The sequence below is a fragment of the Lissotriton helveticus genome, chromosome 4_1, assembly GCF_964261635.1.
Source record: "Lissotriton helveticus chromosome 4_1, aLisHel1.1, whole genome shotgun sequence".
NCBI lineage: Eukaryota > Metazoa > Chordata > Amphibia > Caudata > Salamandridae > Lissotriton > Lissotriton helveticus.
In genome coordinates, this window is record NC_136063.1 from 1,667,688,408 (window position 1) to 1,667,704,876 (window position 16,469).

At 46.0% G+C, this 16,469-nt stretch overlaps 1 long non-coding RNA gene across 1 annotated transcript in view; it reads left to right on the forward strand.

Moving 5' to 3' along the window:
* Positions 1-16,267, forward strand: part of LOC144827643 (uncharacterized) — a 199,912-nt gene extending 183,645 nt beyond the window's left edge. Inside the window, exon 3 of the long non-coding RNA XR_013610280.1 lies at positions 16,039-16,267. This is a non-coding gene — a long non-coding RNA (uncharacterized LOC144827643). The remainder of the gene's footprint in view (positions 1-16,038) is intronic.
* The last annotated feature ends 202 nt before the right edge of the window (positions 16,268-16,469 follow it).

Consider the following 16,469-nt stretch of genomic DNA (forward strand, 5'->3'; position numbering starts at 1 on the left):
TTTCCATGCATCAAGCACATGGCACTCTTGAAAGGACAGGGTGATCATGTGTCCAATCTGGTCGATCATGCATTCTAGGACTCCCTTACACCGATTAGGAGGAATCACATCATAGGGGGAGCCAGACTGGATGCTATATGCAATATTAAGTAGATCTTGCCTATCAGGTACTTGAAAGCTAGTCAAATGGGGTTTAATGACAGGGTCATTTCCCACTTTCGTACGTTTCACCAACAGGTCCATATCATCTGTAAAAGTGGTATGTATTATATCCACTTTATTTACAAAGTAATCTGCTATGTCATCACATAGCTCATTAGAGAAGGTGTCTTGGGCCTCAAGTCTGGTAGGAGCCATGAGCTCTTTATAAATAGAGAAAAGTTCTTTGGTGGGGTTGTTGGCAGATTCTATACGTTGCTTAAAATGAGCGCCTTTGGCTGTTCTCACCAGTTTGTGATATTTTTTTAACTCTCTTTTATATTTAAGCTTGCATTCTGGGTAGTAATTTTTTCTCCAGCCTCGTTCGAGGTTTTTGCATTTAGCTTTGGCTTCCTTAAGCTCTTTGGAAAACCATGGGGCAGTTTTAGTTTTTCTGGCAAGGGGATTGAGTGTCCATGGCGCGACTGTGTTCAGAGCCCTGGACATCCATTTTTCATAGTCGTCCCATGCTTCTAGTAGAGTGTCGCTGTGAGGGGGAGGTTCCATGAGCAAAGCCGATTTGAAGGTTTCCTGATTAAACTTCTTCCAGTCGCTATGTTTCTAGGGCCTGGTCTTGATCGTCCTGATGTCCTCTGGGGAACCTTGCACCTCGAAGGGGATAATAAAGTGATCAGACCAAGTTATTCTAATTGGAGTGGAAACTTTAATGCCCTCCCAACTGGCGAATACGGGGTCCAGGAGGTGACCTAATTGGTGTGACGGGGACACTGATTGTAAATTGAGCGACAGGGATTTCAGTGCATCAATCACATCCTGTGCCTCCCCGCAATTAATATCCTCGAAGTGGAGGTTAAAGTCTCCCAAGATGAGGAATTTTTTATACCAGAGTGCGGGCTGGGTTACCAGTTCTGTCAATTGATTGCAGAACTGTGTAGTCCTGCCAGGGGGGCGGTACAGGAGGTAACCGTTAATAATGTTTTTGGAGTTAGCTTTTATCATAAAAAAGCCACTCTCACTGTTAATTGCAAAAAACACAGTTGATGGACAGAATGTAGAACAATGTCATACATTCACCCCAGTACAAGGATCTGGGCCTAAATCCATCGTTTTGTTGCACACCACACCACCCTGGGTTAGACACTGGCTATATGTAAATCAGCTCTGACCCTGTGCCTCATGGGAACAGTCCAGTCCGAACTACCAAGCCATGTCTTTCCCAGACCAGAATCAAGCATCCAAGGACCGGTTTCTGGCTATCAGCCTTCATTCAGCCTGGATAGCTTGACTCCAGTGGTGTGGAGAGCCTGGGACTCACGTCTGAGCATACCCAGCCCACTCGGGGTGAAAATTGCAAAAAACACAGTTGATGGACAGAATGTAGAACAATGTCATACATTCACCCCAGTACAAGGATCCGGGCCTAAATCCATCGTTTTTTTGCACTCCACACCACCCTGGGTTAGACGCTGGCTATATGCAAATCAGCTCTGACCCTGTGCCTCATGGGAACAGTCCAGTCCGAACTACCAAGCCATGTCTTTCCCAGACCGGAATCAAGCATCCAACGACCGGTTTCTGGCTATAAGCCTTCATTCAGCCTGGATAGCTTGACTCCAGTGGTGTGGAGAGCCTGGGACTCACGTCTGAGCATACCCAGCCCACCCGGGTTGAAAATTGCAAAAAACACAGTTGATGGACAGAATGTAGAACAATGTCATACATTCACCCCAGTACAAGGATCTGGGCCTAAATCCATCGTTTTTTTGCACTCCACATCACCCTGGTTAGACACTGGCTATATGCAAATCAGCTCTGACCCTGTGCCTCATGGGAACAGTCCAGTCCGAACTACCAAGCCATGTCTTTCCCAGACCGGAATCAAGCATCCAAGGACCGGTTTCTGGCTATCAGCCTTCATTCAGCCTGGATGGCTTGACTCCAGTGGTGTGGAGAGCCTGGGACTCACGTCTTTGTATACCCAGCCCACTCGGGGTGAAAATTGCAAAAAACACAGTTGATGGACAGAATGTAGAACAATGTCATACATTCACCCCAGTACAAGCATCTGGACCTAAATCCATCGTTTTTTTGCACTCCACACCATCCTGGGTTAGACACTGGCTATATGCAAATCAGCTCTGACCCTGTGCCTCGTGGGAACAGTCCAGTTCGAACTACCAAGCCATGTCTTTCCCAGACCGGAATCAAGCATCCAAGGACCGGTTTCTGGCTATCAGCCTTCATTCAGCCTGGATAGCTTGACTCCAGTGGTGTGGAGAGCCTGGGACTCAAGTCTGAGCATACCCAGCCCACTCGGGGTGAAAATTGCAAAAAACACAGTTGATGGACAGAATGTAGAACAATGTCATACATTCACCCCAGTACAAGGATCTGTGCCTAAATCTATCGTTTTTGTGCACTCCACACCACCCTGGGTTAGACACTGGCTATATGTAAATCAGCTCTGACCCTGTGCCTCATGGGAACAGTCCAGTCCGAACTACCAAGCCATGTCTTTCCCAGACCAGAATCAAGCATCCAAGGACCGGTTTCTGGCTATCAGTCTTCATTCAGCCTGGATAGCTTGACTCCAGTGGTGTGGAGAGCCTGGGACTCACGTCTGAGCATACCCAGCCTACTCGGGGTGAAAATTGCAAAAAGCACAGTTGATGGACAGAATGTAGAACAATGTCATACATTCACCCCAGTACAAGGATCTGGGCCTAAATCCATCGTTTTTTGCACTCCACACCACCCTGGGTTAGACACTGGCTATATGCAAATCAGCTCTGACCCTGTGCCTCATGGGAACAGTCCAGTCCGAACTACCAAGCCATGTCTTTCCCAGACCGGAATCAAGCATCCAAGGACCGGTTTCTAGCTATTAGCCTTCATTCAGCCTGGATAGCTTGACTCCAGTGGTGTGGAGAGCCTGGGACTCACGTCTGAGCATACCCAGCCCACTCGGGGTGAAAATTGCAAAAAACACAGTTGATGGACAGAATGTAGAACAATGTCATACATTCACATTCATTGATTGGTTCAGATGCTCCGTCCATCACCACCCCCTTTTGAACCGCTTTGGCCGCCATAAGTGTGGCAGGGTATGCTCAGACGTGAGTCCCTTGCTCACTTTGCCACTGGATTCAAGCAAGCCGGGCTGAAGACGGCTGGAATGCCAGAAACCGGTCTTTGGAAGCTTGTTTCTGGTCCAGGGAAGGCATGGCTTTGCAGTTCGGGCTGGACTGTTTCCATGAGGCACAGGGTCAGACTGATTTGCATATAGCCAGGTCTGAACTGGGGTGGCAGAGTGGGCTAAAGAACGGTGATGGATCAAACCCAGATCTTTTGACTGGGTGTGAGTGTTTGATTGGTTTAGATGCTCCGTCCATCACCACCCCCTTTTGTACCACTCTCACTGTTAGGCAGTGTGGTCTTCTCTAGAGTGCATTGAAGATTGCATTTGTAAATGAATGCCAATCCCCTCCTCTCTGCCCTTCTCTATCAATTCTAAGCAGACAGTAACCTGTGGGAACAGCTTCGAGAATTTCGGGCGTCGAGGCTTCGTCTAGCCATGTCTCTGTTAGAAAGAGTACATCAAGGTCCCCTTCTGTCAACAGATCATGTATCTCTAATTTGTGCTTTTTCATGGATCTGCAGTTTAATAATGTCATTTTTAATGTGATCGGTGCCAGCTCATCGCTTTTTCGCCCTTGGATGGTAAAATTGCAAGTCTCGCAATGCAGCGATGGCAAGTCCACTGAAAGTGTGTGGCAGCAGCTGTTGTTAAAATCAGGACGAAGAGCTAGTAATTCAGTAGTAGTATAGCGATATTTTTCTATATTAATACTAACAGTGTCAGCGAGAGGATCAAGGGGTTCTGCCCCGCGCCCCGTCCAGCCGCGGACGGGCGCAGACGGGCAGGAATCTGGCACGACTCCGGCACGAATGCGGCGCGACCACTGTTCGCGTCCGCTGCGCGGAGCCATGCCTAGTTGTTTAAGTACTGGCGACTAGAGCGCCGATCGAGGAGTGCCCAATGTAAGATGGCCGCCGCCGATTTCCACAGCCCCGGAGCCTCAGCCCTACAATCGGCCGAGAGCCGCCTGAGGTGTGTAAGCAAAGGAATAAATGCTAAAATATCGGCGGAATAAAGTGCAAAGTGCTAGGGGGTCCGTGCCTCAATAAGGAGTGGTAAGAGGTAAATAGAGCGTCACGCTAATATCCGTGAGCTCTAAGTGACAGGAAGGGGGGGAGTGGACACAAAGGAATAGCAGCAAAGAGCAAAATGCATAATTAAAACGCAATCTGATTAACAGTCTCCCGGCTTCCGCCTCAGGAGAAGAGTGAGCAGTAATCTGTGAGCAGTAATGCCTTTTAGAGGCAGTTTGAAGTTGAACCACCCCCAGAGTTACACAATTATGTTATTTAATAATTATTCATTCATTATTCATTCACTTTAGGGCTCGAAATGTTTCTAGCAATGCCAGTTGGTAACCTCAATCCTCAACTCATACAGCTGATGAGCTTCAAATTTTCCAAAAATCCAAACTCTATGGACTAAGGAAACTTTACCCGGTACTTCTGTCTCAGACACTATCCCAACCGATGTACCATATATTCTTAGAATCCTAGTAGGTGGTGTCAATAACTCAAAACCGCAGGAAGAATGTCGTACTTCTTATTTTCATAAAAACATTTACTCATACATTCATTCTGGTAATGATTATCCCATGCAATGTCCAAACACCTTTAAACCCCAAACCAGAAGGTTTGGGGTTTAAAGGTATTTGGATATTGTACGGCATGAATATTACCAGAATGGATGATGAGAGGTTTGATGCCAACTTTACTACGCCTCCGCGTTATGGGCGCTTCACAGGTGCCAGCAACATGCGGTGTTTGCTCAAGTTCCGTCAAGAAACATTAACTCTTCACAGGTTATCATAAACACGTACCCTATAAAGGCAAACCCCGATGCAAGGGCGGGTATCCAGGAAATATAAAGGGCAGCAGTCCAGCTGTAAAGGATTCCCTCGGACCCCTGTGGTCCGAGGGAATCGAGTGCTCGGCCTGATGTAAACCAGGTGTCGCCTTCATCCTAGCAAGAGAGACCTGCATGTTTGCCACCTCTTTCTGACCTGCGAACAGTCACACACAGAACACAAACAGACGCCATGAGGAAGAGGCGAGCAAGTCCACAGCCGAAAGGCTGTCCACGCGTCCAGTCACCAGTGACACGTCTGAGCATGAGCCGCAGCGCCCTCAGGTGCAGCATAACGCACGAGATCCTTCCAGATGTGGGGCTGAGCAGTCATCCCACAACACTGCAGCACGCGCGAAATGGCAGACTCTGACTGGAGCTAGGATCTGCCGGTGTTAACCATGCACCTAACTGCAGTATGTGGCCGTACTCCAAACTGCACAGCCTGTGGACTCTCCCGTTACCTTGGTCGCCGCCCACGGGGACTTCAGGCACATCTTGCTGCTGGAGCAGCCCATGTTCAGGCTCCAGTGCCCTCTGCGTGACCCCAGGGTGCACAGGTGGCGGCAGTGCTGGGGCCCGGGCTGGCTCTGGCCACATTCACACCAGCACCCCTCATTCTGTCCGTGCTGCAGGTTACCATACTCCTTGTAGGGCAAGCCCTCCCCTCCCTCCCAGCAGAGGCAGGCACTGCAGCTCCTGCTGCTGGCACGGGCAGCCAGTGATTATTTAAAGCCACAACCCCTCGCGCGCGAGCGCTGAGGCAGGCATTAGATACAAAGCCAGACTCTGGTCCTCACAGGGTCAGGAGTCGGCTTTCAGGGGAAGAGCAGTCGCACTGAAAACAAGCAGCAGTGAAAAAACAAACACGCCAGCGATTGGTGCGCGCGTGCCACAGCAAGACATGTGCTTTCAATTATCGCGCCAGTGTCTGGGCACGATATTTGAAAGCACAAGACGGCCAGTGCTCGTAACAGGCACCAATAGGCCATGGGCGGAGCTATGCACCAGCCTTTTGCCAATTGCATGCAGTCTTTTATAAAAAGACGCACGCAAATGCCAAACGGGTAGCACAAAAGGAAAAGAACATGCACGAGCATGTGCGATTCCTAGGTCAGCTTGAAACCCCATTTTTCAGGTACTAAAGGTCTCGCGCTGCACGAGCTTTGCTGCGCACTGCACTGCTAGGCGCAAGACCTAAATAGTAGCCCCACACTAATGTACAGTTTGTTCTTAATTTAGTCTGATGGGTCATTTCCAGACTAGCTTTGTGAAATTATATTAGTACCATGAGGTGCACTTATATTTCCGTCAAACAAAGCTGGGCATTTAATTTATATATATTTACAGCAGCGTAAAATGGCCACAGCACAATCAAATATTTTTATGAAAGCAATTAAGTGCGTAGGCTGACGTGTCCCAAGTGAAAACAAAAACAAAAAAAATCTTAGCATTATGTATTCTATGTGAGCTGTTTTTAATAAATCACAATATGTAAAAGAAGAAAATGTCGGTATTTTTTTCTTTTAATGATTTGTGCTGTAGGAATTTGTTTTCTCCCTTCTTGTTAATCATTTCATCTCAAAATCATAGACCTAGAGCATGTGTACACGTGTGTGCATGTCCTCATGCATAATAGCACTGGTTGCGTGTTTATTCGTTTGTAATAACCTGCCAATGACAGACCGCTGCACCCTGAACTAAAGCTGGTCTCTTCTCTTGCCATTCACAGTATATGCAAGGGGTAATGATGCCTATTCAAACTTGTTATTAGACCCTTCAAACACACACCCGTAGGTCTTTCATGAATAAGTTATTTGTTAATTTTCAGGTATATCAAATCTTTAGATAAAGCATACTGTGGAAATGTTGACAAATATTTGCATTCCGTTGCGTGCCCAAATGTTTTGCTTTTCCATCTCATAAGTCCAGTGTTCCCGCTGATCTTGTTTGTATAATAAGCACACAAGATTTGTAAGAAGTGTATGCAGCTCTTTATTTTTCCATAATGCGTCACCCACAATGCCTCCGGCTATCCATGCAGATACTATTTCTTCTCTTACTCATTCCTATTATTATGCATTTATTCAACATTAAATCAAAACTTAAGTTTCTCTGTAGCGAGCGGTTTATGAAATGCGCTGGTGTGTAAACTGAGTCTGTGACTGTGGAATAGTGGTGTCTGAAATGTATAATTAGTGCTCCCGGTTTTATGGTATTTATTTTTTGGACATTTCCGTCTAAAATTATCCATATTTATTTTTTGCTAATTTTATGTGTATATATCCATATTTATTTTAGGCTTTGTGAAAAATGAAGCTGAAATTAGTATATTTCCACATTTATTTAACCGATAAATATGCACTCATGCTGGAATACCTGCCAGGTTCTAGTGCTGTGAACATCTGCTGAAGTTTAAATTAATGCACTTGTATTAAAACATGCAAATTTCAGTGTCACCCCTGTGTATATCTACTGCTTTTAAAGCCTCTTTACTAAAATCCCTTTCTTTTTTAACCCCCTTTCCTATCAATCCACACAGCTATTGGCTTGACAGTCATGGCAGACTGAATTTAGAATCACTCAAAATACAAACCAATTTCCGTCTCTTTCCATTTTTAAAAGTAAATACAGACGGGGCGTGGCTAGCGCCCACGGAAGATGGCTTGGCACCCGTGACTCGCTCGGCTGCGGAACGTGGTCAAACATGACTCGCTTTCCTTACACACCGGCTACAACTGATTGAATTGTTCTCTAATCTGCAAATTAATCAGTGATGGCCTCTGTCACCTTGTCGTTAACATTAAGGGCATTCTATTGGTGACGTGTACATTGGTCTTTCAGCACGCAAATACAGCAGGACTCAACTTCTCAACTTTGTTTCCCTGCATCTCCAAATGAGTGATTGTGCATGCAAGTGCATTTGAAATTCATCTTAGTTTGGTTCTGGTACCAATATTCAACTTGTGTTACATTTCTGTTTGACGGCTCATGCAGCAATACATCTCTGCTGTAAACATACACACACAGATGTTGTGTAGTGTTCAGTAGTTCTATTTTATTGTCTCTTAGCTGTGTCTAATAATTTTACTTGCCAGCTGGTAGTGCTTCACTATCAAAGGTGATTTTAACCAAAATTGGTACAATGACAACAATGCCCTCCTCTTTTACAGCCTTGAACTTCTGTTTTTAATACTTTCACTGAAAGATTTTTTGAGCCAATTTTTTACATTATGGATATTACTGGACTTGGTTGTGACTGGTATTTTGTGGGAGAAAAAAACTCTTGTGAATCACTTTCTTTAAGTTTTCAAAGGCAGTCAACGTGCATTTATTTGCATTTCTCATCAGCTGCGTTATAAGTACATCTTACTTGGTTGAACAGTAGTCATAATGTCGTAATGATACAATTGGTACTGTAATATAGTGTGGTATTAGTTGCAAAGAATATGAGTCTTTCACAGCCAGTAAGTCTGCAGTTTTCCACCTACTGGGACCCAAATACCCTGTTGTTTCACTTGACTCTGTCTAGTGAGATAGAACAAACTTCGCCATCTTCTTCAAAGAAAAAATCACCAAGAATGAGCTCTCACTAGACATCAGCTCAAACGCCGCCTGCAAAAGCCTGCCCCCAGTTATAATAGAAAGCACATGCTTGCACCCCACGAAAACATGGACATCCCTCAACTCCATCCAGGAAGCCAAGATCCTCAAGTTAATCTCCACCTCTCACGTCCATGACCCTATACCCACCCAATTGACCAAAAAACTCAAACTCTCCATAGCCCCATTCTGGTGCAGAATCATTAACAGCTCCCTGAGAACCGGCATCATACCCGAATGCCTTAAAGTCGGCCAAGTAAAAAAAACAGGCCTTGACTGCATGGACGTGAATAACTTCAGACCCCCCCTCCTATCAAACATCCTCGAAAAATGTGTCCTCTCACAACTGACTCAGCACATGGACAACATCAACCTGCTTGATCCCCACCAATTTGGATTCAGAAAAAGGCTATAGCACCGAGACTGCGATCCTCAGCATCACAGACGATATCCACAAATCCCTCTGATACCAATCAATGCGGCCTACTAATTCTCCTCGACCTATGGGCAGCCTTTGACACAGTTGGTCACCAACTACTCATCAAGGCACTACAAGAAAGGGTCAGTGCCAATGAGGTGGTCCTATGCTGGTTCTCCTCCTTCTTACATAACCGTTCGCAAAGGATACATTTAAAAAAACTTTACCTCCGACCTTCACCCCGTCAGCAGGGGTGTACCCCAAGGTTCAGTGCTCTCATCACAACTGTTCAACATGTACATGGAACCCCTTACCACCATACTTAAAAATGCTAACATCTCCTTCCACCGATATGCTGATGACACCCAGATCTGAGTGCCTTCCTCAACCTGAAGCTTCTCAACAAAATTAAACCATTCATCCCTACCAAGGACCTCAAACAAGCCACCCAATGTTGCTATCCAGACTCGACTTTGGTAACCTTAACTGACACCACAAAATCCCACCATGCTCTCCTCAAAACAACCCTCAACACAGCAGCCAGAATTTTCACTGGAATCAGGTACTACAATCACATTTCACCAGCATTAAGAGAACTAAAATGGCTCCAAGTTGAACAGCATGCTAATTTCAGAACTGTCTGTCTCACGCACAAAGCCCTACACACAGGAAAACCGGACTATCTGGCCGCCAAACTCAAGAGGGCCGGTCAGACAAGAAACCCCAGTACCTCCAACACCCTTCTTCCCTATGAAAACACGCAAACAAAAAAACGCTGCTAGGTCCTTCGCTGGAAACGCGCCCAAAAACTGGAACTCCATCCCAGCGGATATTTGAACAATCTCGTCCTTCACAAAATTAAAAAAACATCTAAAAGCCCTCTTCCTCAAATTGTCCCTCCCAACTGAAAAGCCGCCGCCTTTATGCTAACCCTGACTCTGTTACTCATTGACTTTGTATCACAAAGATCCACCTCAGCTCACTCCAAGACAATTGTGCATAAAATGAGGTTACCTCAGGACTCACATACTACCGCAATAATGCATACAATGAGGTTACCTCTGGACTCACATACTACCTCAAGAATGCACTGCACTCTTGAATTTCCAAATCTTTATGCATAAAACTGCTCTACTATATGACTCCTGCGAAATACTGTTGTAAAGCTTTCCGATACCCCCGGGTCCGGCCAGCGCTATATAACGCTCCTTAAATAAAAAAATAAAAAATAAAGAGTCGACGGCCTACTCAGAGGAGGTGGTGTGGACTAGTACCTCAGTCTACAGGCACACAACTAACAACACTCAATAAATCATTGTCCAATCTGCTGTTTCTTATAACAGGCAAGCATTAATTTACAAATGTGTAGATGATGCTAGGTCAAAATATCTATAGTGACATCCTCCTAACAGTTTACAGCTGTAGCAAGCCATGAACCCTATAGCTGCAGTACTCCCCACAATTACTTCTGGGCACCGGGAGGCATGGTCCACCAAGACAAAGATACATTTGTTGCCTAAGGCTGTCTTGGGTTCCAGTGGCCCCACAATGCTGATGCCCACACACTCGAAAGGGGTGCTCACCACAGGAAACCGGTAGAGGGGAGTCTTACACTTCCCCTTGTCTTGCCACTTGCCTGACAAGTCTGACAAGACCTACAATGTGTGCCATTGTGCCTCTGCATTTTGGGCCAGTAAAAGTGGGTGACAAGCCTTTGATAGGTTTTGTCGCACCCCAAATGTCCTGCCAAGGGCACGTCATGAGCCAGACCCAGTAGGAAGGTCCTGTAGCAAGCGGGTACCATCAGCACAGGGGCTGTCCCGTGCTCAGAGCCCTTAGGCTCATTGTAAGGGAGACCATTCTCCCAATAACTCAAATGTGATCCGGATGGAACACCTGCTGCCTGATCTGCAGCAAACCAAAAAGAGTAGGGCATTCCATCTGCACCTTGCAGAACTCTTTACTGGAGGGACATCCTTTCTGCTGCCAATGGGTCAGCTCAGGCAGGTCACCTAGTTCAGCCATTTGCTCCCCTGTAGGTTCTAGGGCATCCCCCTTAGGTTCTGCCTCCTCCTGGACCGTGGGAACTTTAGGGGCTGGTTTCCCATGCCCCCTGCCAGTCTTCTTTCTGTCAGGCACCTGGACCACTGTTTCAGGCTCCAGGTCCTCTTGATCACCCCTACTGGGTGCCATTGACCGATTTGCCACAAAGGCCTACTCAGGCAATCCCAACATCTTTAAAAAGCCTGGCCCTCCACCTCCCTCAAAGGTGAGCTCTACAGGTCATTGCCAAGCAGACAGTCAACAGGTATGGACGGACTAACAAGGACCTTCAAGGAACCTGAGATCCCCCACTCAAAGGGGACATACTCCACCTTACACAGGTCCTCAGAGTTGTCTGCAGCAACAACAGGGTGAAGTTCATTGGGGATGACCTGCTCTTCAGATACCCATTGACACCTGACATATGTCACACTGGGTCCTGTGTCTCTCAGAGCCTCCACCCTTCTCCCATTGATGGTCACCCACTGCAGTCATTTTTCAGTGTTATCCGGAAGGCAAGTTTCCTGGACCATCTCTCTGTCTCCTAATGAGACATGGGTCCTCACAGCTGGCTCCCCATCCTCACTAGAAACCAGCCCCTCTCCCAGCACTACACTAACTAACCCCGGTGATAGTGCCTCAGTGGGTGCTGGTGATGCCTTTTGGCACTTGTGATCACTCGTAATGTGGCCTTCCTGAGCAAATGAATAACACTTGCGGGGACGCCAGTTGGTTTGCCTACCCTTACGGGGCCATGGCTTCTTAAAACTGTTAGGCTGGGGATCCTTACCCCGGGAACTATTTTGGATCCCTTTAGAGAACTCTTTTGGTTACCCTTGTCCCTCCACTTTTCTGCTTGGGACCCTGCCCACCTTTGGCTGGGTTTCCCTCAACCAGAGGTCTTCCTCCTGTGCCTGCTTCCTGGGATCCGCCAGCTTACTATCTATCAGATGCTGGTGCAGCTCTGGAACACAACGGCTACTCAAGTGCTCTCAACCAATCAAATTGTACAACCCCTGGTAAACAGTTACCTTGCTAACCTTTATCCAACCACCCAGTGCTCTGCAATACATGTTCACACACTCAACCCAAGTATGAGATTCAAATTTCTTGAAGGTCCTAAACTTTTCACTGTACTGCTTAGGTGTGAGCCCATACCTGAGGCATACAGCCTCCTTCATATTGGGGTAGGTCAGGGCCCCTGCCTCCCCCAAAGGTGTCAGGGTGTCCCTCCCAGTGGCTTCAAAGTGCTTCCATAGGCCTGCCCCCAATGTTTCTCAGGGACCTCATTCATACGCAATACAGCTTCATAAGATGCAAACCATGCATACATATCCTCCACCTTTTAAAATTCTGTACAAAATCCGGAATGTAAACCTTGTCCCCTGGCATTGGCTGTGTGCTGCCACCATATGTAGTGGACTCCGCTTGTTTGGCTTTAATGTCCAGTTCTCGCATGCTCAACTCATGGGCCAAGATCAATTTATTTTCCTCCAAAGCAAGAGTGATCTTACTCTCCTCTACCTTCAGTCTCATGACTTCCAACTCATTATTTCGGGCCTGGCTCTTTCCTCTATTTCCTCTGGCACCCAATTCCTAAAAGCATGACTGCTGCAAGCCCTAGAGTCTGCTCTTCCTACAGGTAAATCCTGTGATCTGAAACCAATCTCTTGTGTACCCCCATCTACACCTGCAGCTTCTGTCTCCTAGGCTTGTCTGGCCTACCACCAGGACCCTAAGGCCTTCTGTAGCTCCTCTTTGGTAAAGTGGGTCTTCATGGGACAACCAAAGCTCTTGCAAAATTGCCTGAGTTGCTCTGCCTTGTAACTGTTTAACAGTTCAAAGTCAAACTCCAAGTCTGCAACCTCACGTGCTGCTTTACCATTTAGAGACATGATGCGTGGATAACTCAAGGGTCAGATCAAAAACAGAACCAAAAATAAAACACTGTATGTGGTTGCGTAATGGTCTGGACTAAACTAGTGATGTACACCAATTGCTGTGGGTCATGTACAAATACAAGTTCAAATCCTCACCACTGACAACCAATGTTAGAAATGGGAGTCTCCAGTTGACAGAGGTAGGTACTTTTGTCCAAATAGGGACCCTTGCTTCTAGTCAGGGTAAGGGGGTACACACATTAGATATCCCCTGCTCACCCCATGAGTAGCTTGGCACGAGCAGGCAGGCCTATCCCAAAGGCAATGTATAAAGTACTTTTACACAAAACACACAGTAATACAGTGATAAAACCACAAATGGACACCACACCAGTTTAGAAAAATAAAGTATCTTTATCTAAAGTCAACAAGACCAAAACGACAAAAATCAAACATACATGTATTAAGAAAAATGACTTTCAAAACTGTTTCAGCAACTGAGTACATGGAAAGCTACGGATGTGTGATTTCTTGCAAAGTACCTGTTGTTGCGACAAAATTTAACAAGCCAAACAGCAGCAACAATGGGAAGCATTGAAAAACAAAGAGATGCATCATTTCCTGAGACCTTCGTGGATGCGATGCAACAGTTCCATTGTGCACAGGGGAGTGGTGCGTTGGGTCCAGTCTGCAGGGGGAAGGGATGTGTCAATTCGACTATCTCCATGGATGATGCGTCGGGGAAAACTTGCCACACAGGGAAAATGCATGGAAATCCGGGATGCGTCAGCGAACGATGCGGCTGCATCGAGCGGCGCTGCAGCAATTTCTATAGCCCCAACCTCTCAATGCATCATTTCTTGCTGGATGCCAAAGTCACTGTGTCGGTTTCAGCAATGTGTAGCGATGTGAGGAGATTCTTCTCACACCACGGCGTTGCATCTGAAAACTGTCTAAAGAAGAGCGATGTATCAATTTTGTTGTTGTTGTGTTGCTTTTCAACTCCGAGCAGCAAAAACAACCGCCAGAGGCCCCACACAGTCACAGGCACTTCTTGGCAGGTCAGAACTCCCAGCAAGGAAGTTCAGGGGAGCTGGGGGAGAAGTCTTTGTGTACCTGAGACTTCAAAACAGGAGCCCTTGGAGAATTCCTCAAGCAGGGGACACAGCACACAGCAAAGGCCTTTTCCTTTCCTTGCAGAAACAGCCATTGCAGGCCAACCCCAGTCACACAGTATGGGCAGAACTTCTCCTCAGTTTCTCCAGCTCTTCTCTGTGGCAAAGGTTCCTCTTGATTCCAGAAGTCATCTAAAGTTCTGGGACCTCAGCCACTCTTTTTACACAGTAAATCTCTTTGTTCTCTGAAGCCAGAGAGTGTCTGTGCCCAGCCAAAACCAGTTCTGTGCTCACTGGTGCAGCTTCCTGGGAGGAGGTGGAGACAACATTGTGGAAGGCAGACCAGGCCCATTCAGGTGAAATGAAATCTCCTCCCCCTACTCTAAATGCAGCCCATGTCTAGTCAGCCCAGCCCTGCCTCATACAGATTCCCTGGAGCCACTGGACCTCCCTTTGCCCCTGCCACTCCAAAGCCAAACAGTCAATCCACATACTAGCAGAAACACACTGGGTGGTTAGGCAAGAAAATACCTACTTTCTAAAAGTGGTATTTTCAAATACAGAATGTATAAATCGCCCCCACTAAAAGATGCATCTTAACGTTCTGAGTTCAGGCATATCAAACTTTATTTTCCTATCTTGTTCACATGAGTAGTTATGCTTATAAGATGTTACAAGCATATTCCCCATTGTATCCTATGGGAACAGATAGACTAGCAATAGTGAAAACGAAATTGGCAGTATTTCACTATCAGGACATGTGGGTGCACTTGTATGTATGGTCAAGCAGAATGGCTTGAGTGAACCGTGTGCACAACAAGTGAATGTTGATCTGACTTCACATCACTTACAAAAAAAACTCTTACAAGTTTGCAAATTTATAAACATAACACAGTAATCAATCAATATGTTGTCAAAACAAATAGCTATTCAACAAATCATTAGATCAATACAATGTGGCTCTATCCACAATTATGATACAGATATAACTGTCAAAAACATAAATACAATTATCTTTATCAACGTTGTGCTAGATAGCACCAAGCCCAATGCATTTCGGGATCTGGTGTCCTATCTTCAGGGGCAACTCTAAAACAAACAAAACATTTATGTAATTTTTATTGCATTTAAAGAGTCCAGATAGAGCCATCCTGAGCACCTTTCATTTGTTTGCAAATGTTCACAATAACTTTTTAAATGAGAGAGCAACTGCCTAAACTGATAAATCCAAATCTAATGCAAATAAACTGCATGAAATTGCAACAGTGACTTCTAGAATTCCTAATGGTGAATGCCAGTAAAATTGTTGATGTTTTATGCCAAATTGTGCTACTAGACCATCGTTTGTATTGTATCTCATGCAATGAGTGAGGCACCTTAAAGATTGACAAGGAAGTAATTGTACCTGTAACATTAGATCCAATGGTTCCCAATTTGATGACAAGGGAGTGCAGAATGGATACCATGTCTCAATTTAATTGTGTGAATCCTCTTCCCGTTGTGAGCTATAAACTCCCTTGTAAGAGATGAGATAGGTATATCAGGACACTAGACAGTCAGCTGCAAAAGACGACACATCACCTGCTCCATAGTGAAGTAGTTGACTATTTGGTTATGGCATTTGATGTTGATACACCCAATGTTGCAGATAACATATTTTTTGGGGAGCAATAGTTAGCTGCCAGACTGACAAGTGCCATGTATTTTAATGTATCAAAAGATAATAGCACAAGTCAAAATGATGTATTTGTTCGATGTGTGAAGATTTGTTATATTACCTATGTGTCAAGTACATACAGATGAGTTATGTGATTCTTTTTCATTCTTGTCCACAAGAGCACTCTCCAGCGGAGGAAGTAGGCAGTGCCACGGATCAATGAAGGAGCGGTTCACCAGTCTGTGTCGAGTACTGATTCAGACATATAGGGATCCACAGGCAGGAGGATGAGGGGAGCCACACTGACGGCAGGTCTAAAACAACATCTGCAGCATCGGAAGACCATTCCAGCTCTGGTGATGACTCCCTGGTGGTGGAGGAGACAGGAAATTATTCCTCTACATCAGAGTCCACCACCACCACTACCATCTTCACCTTCCTAGCTGCTACCAGGCCCACTGTCTGTGGCCACTCCCTTGGAAGGTGAGGCAAGTCCTTTGTGCCAGGTACCTCATTCCATGCCCCGGTCTCCCCTGTTGCCCTGAGAGGGGAGGCAATTGACATCCTGAGGCACATCTCTCTGGGGCAGACAGCTGTGCTGAATGTCCTC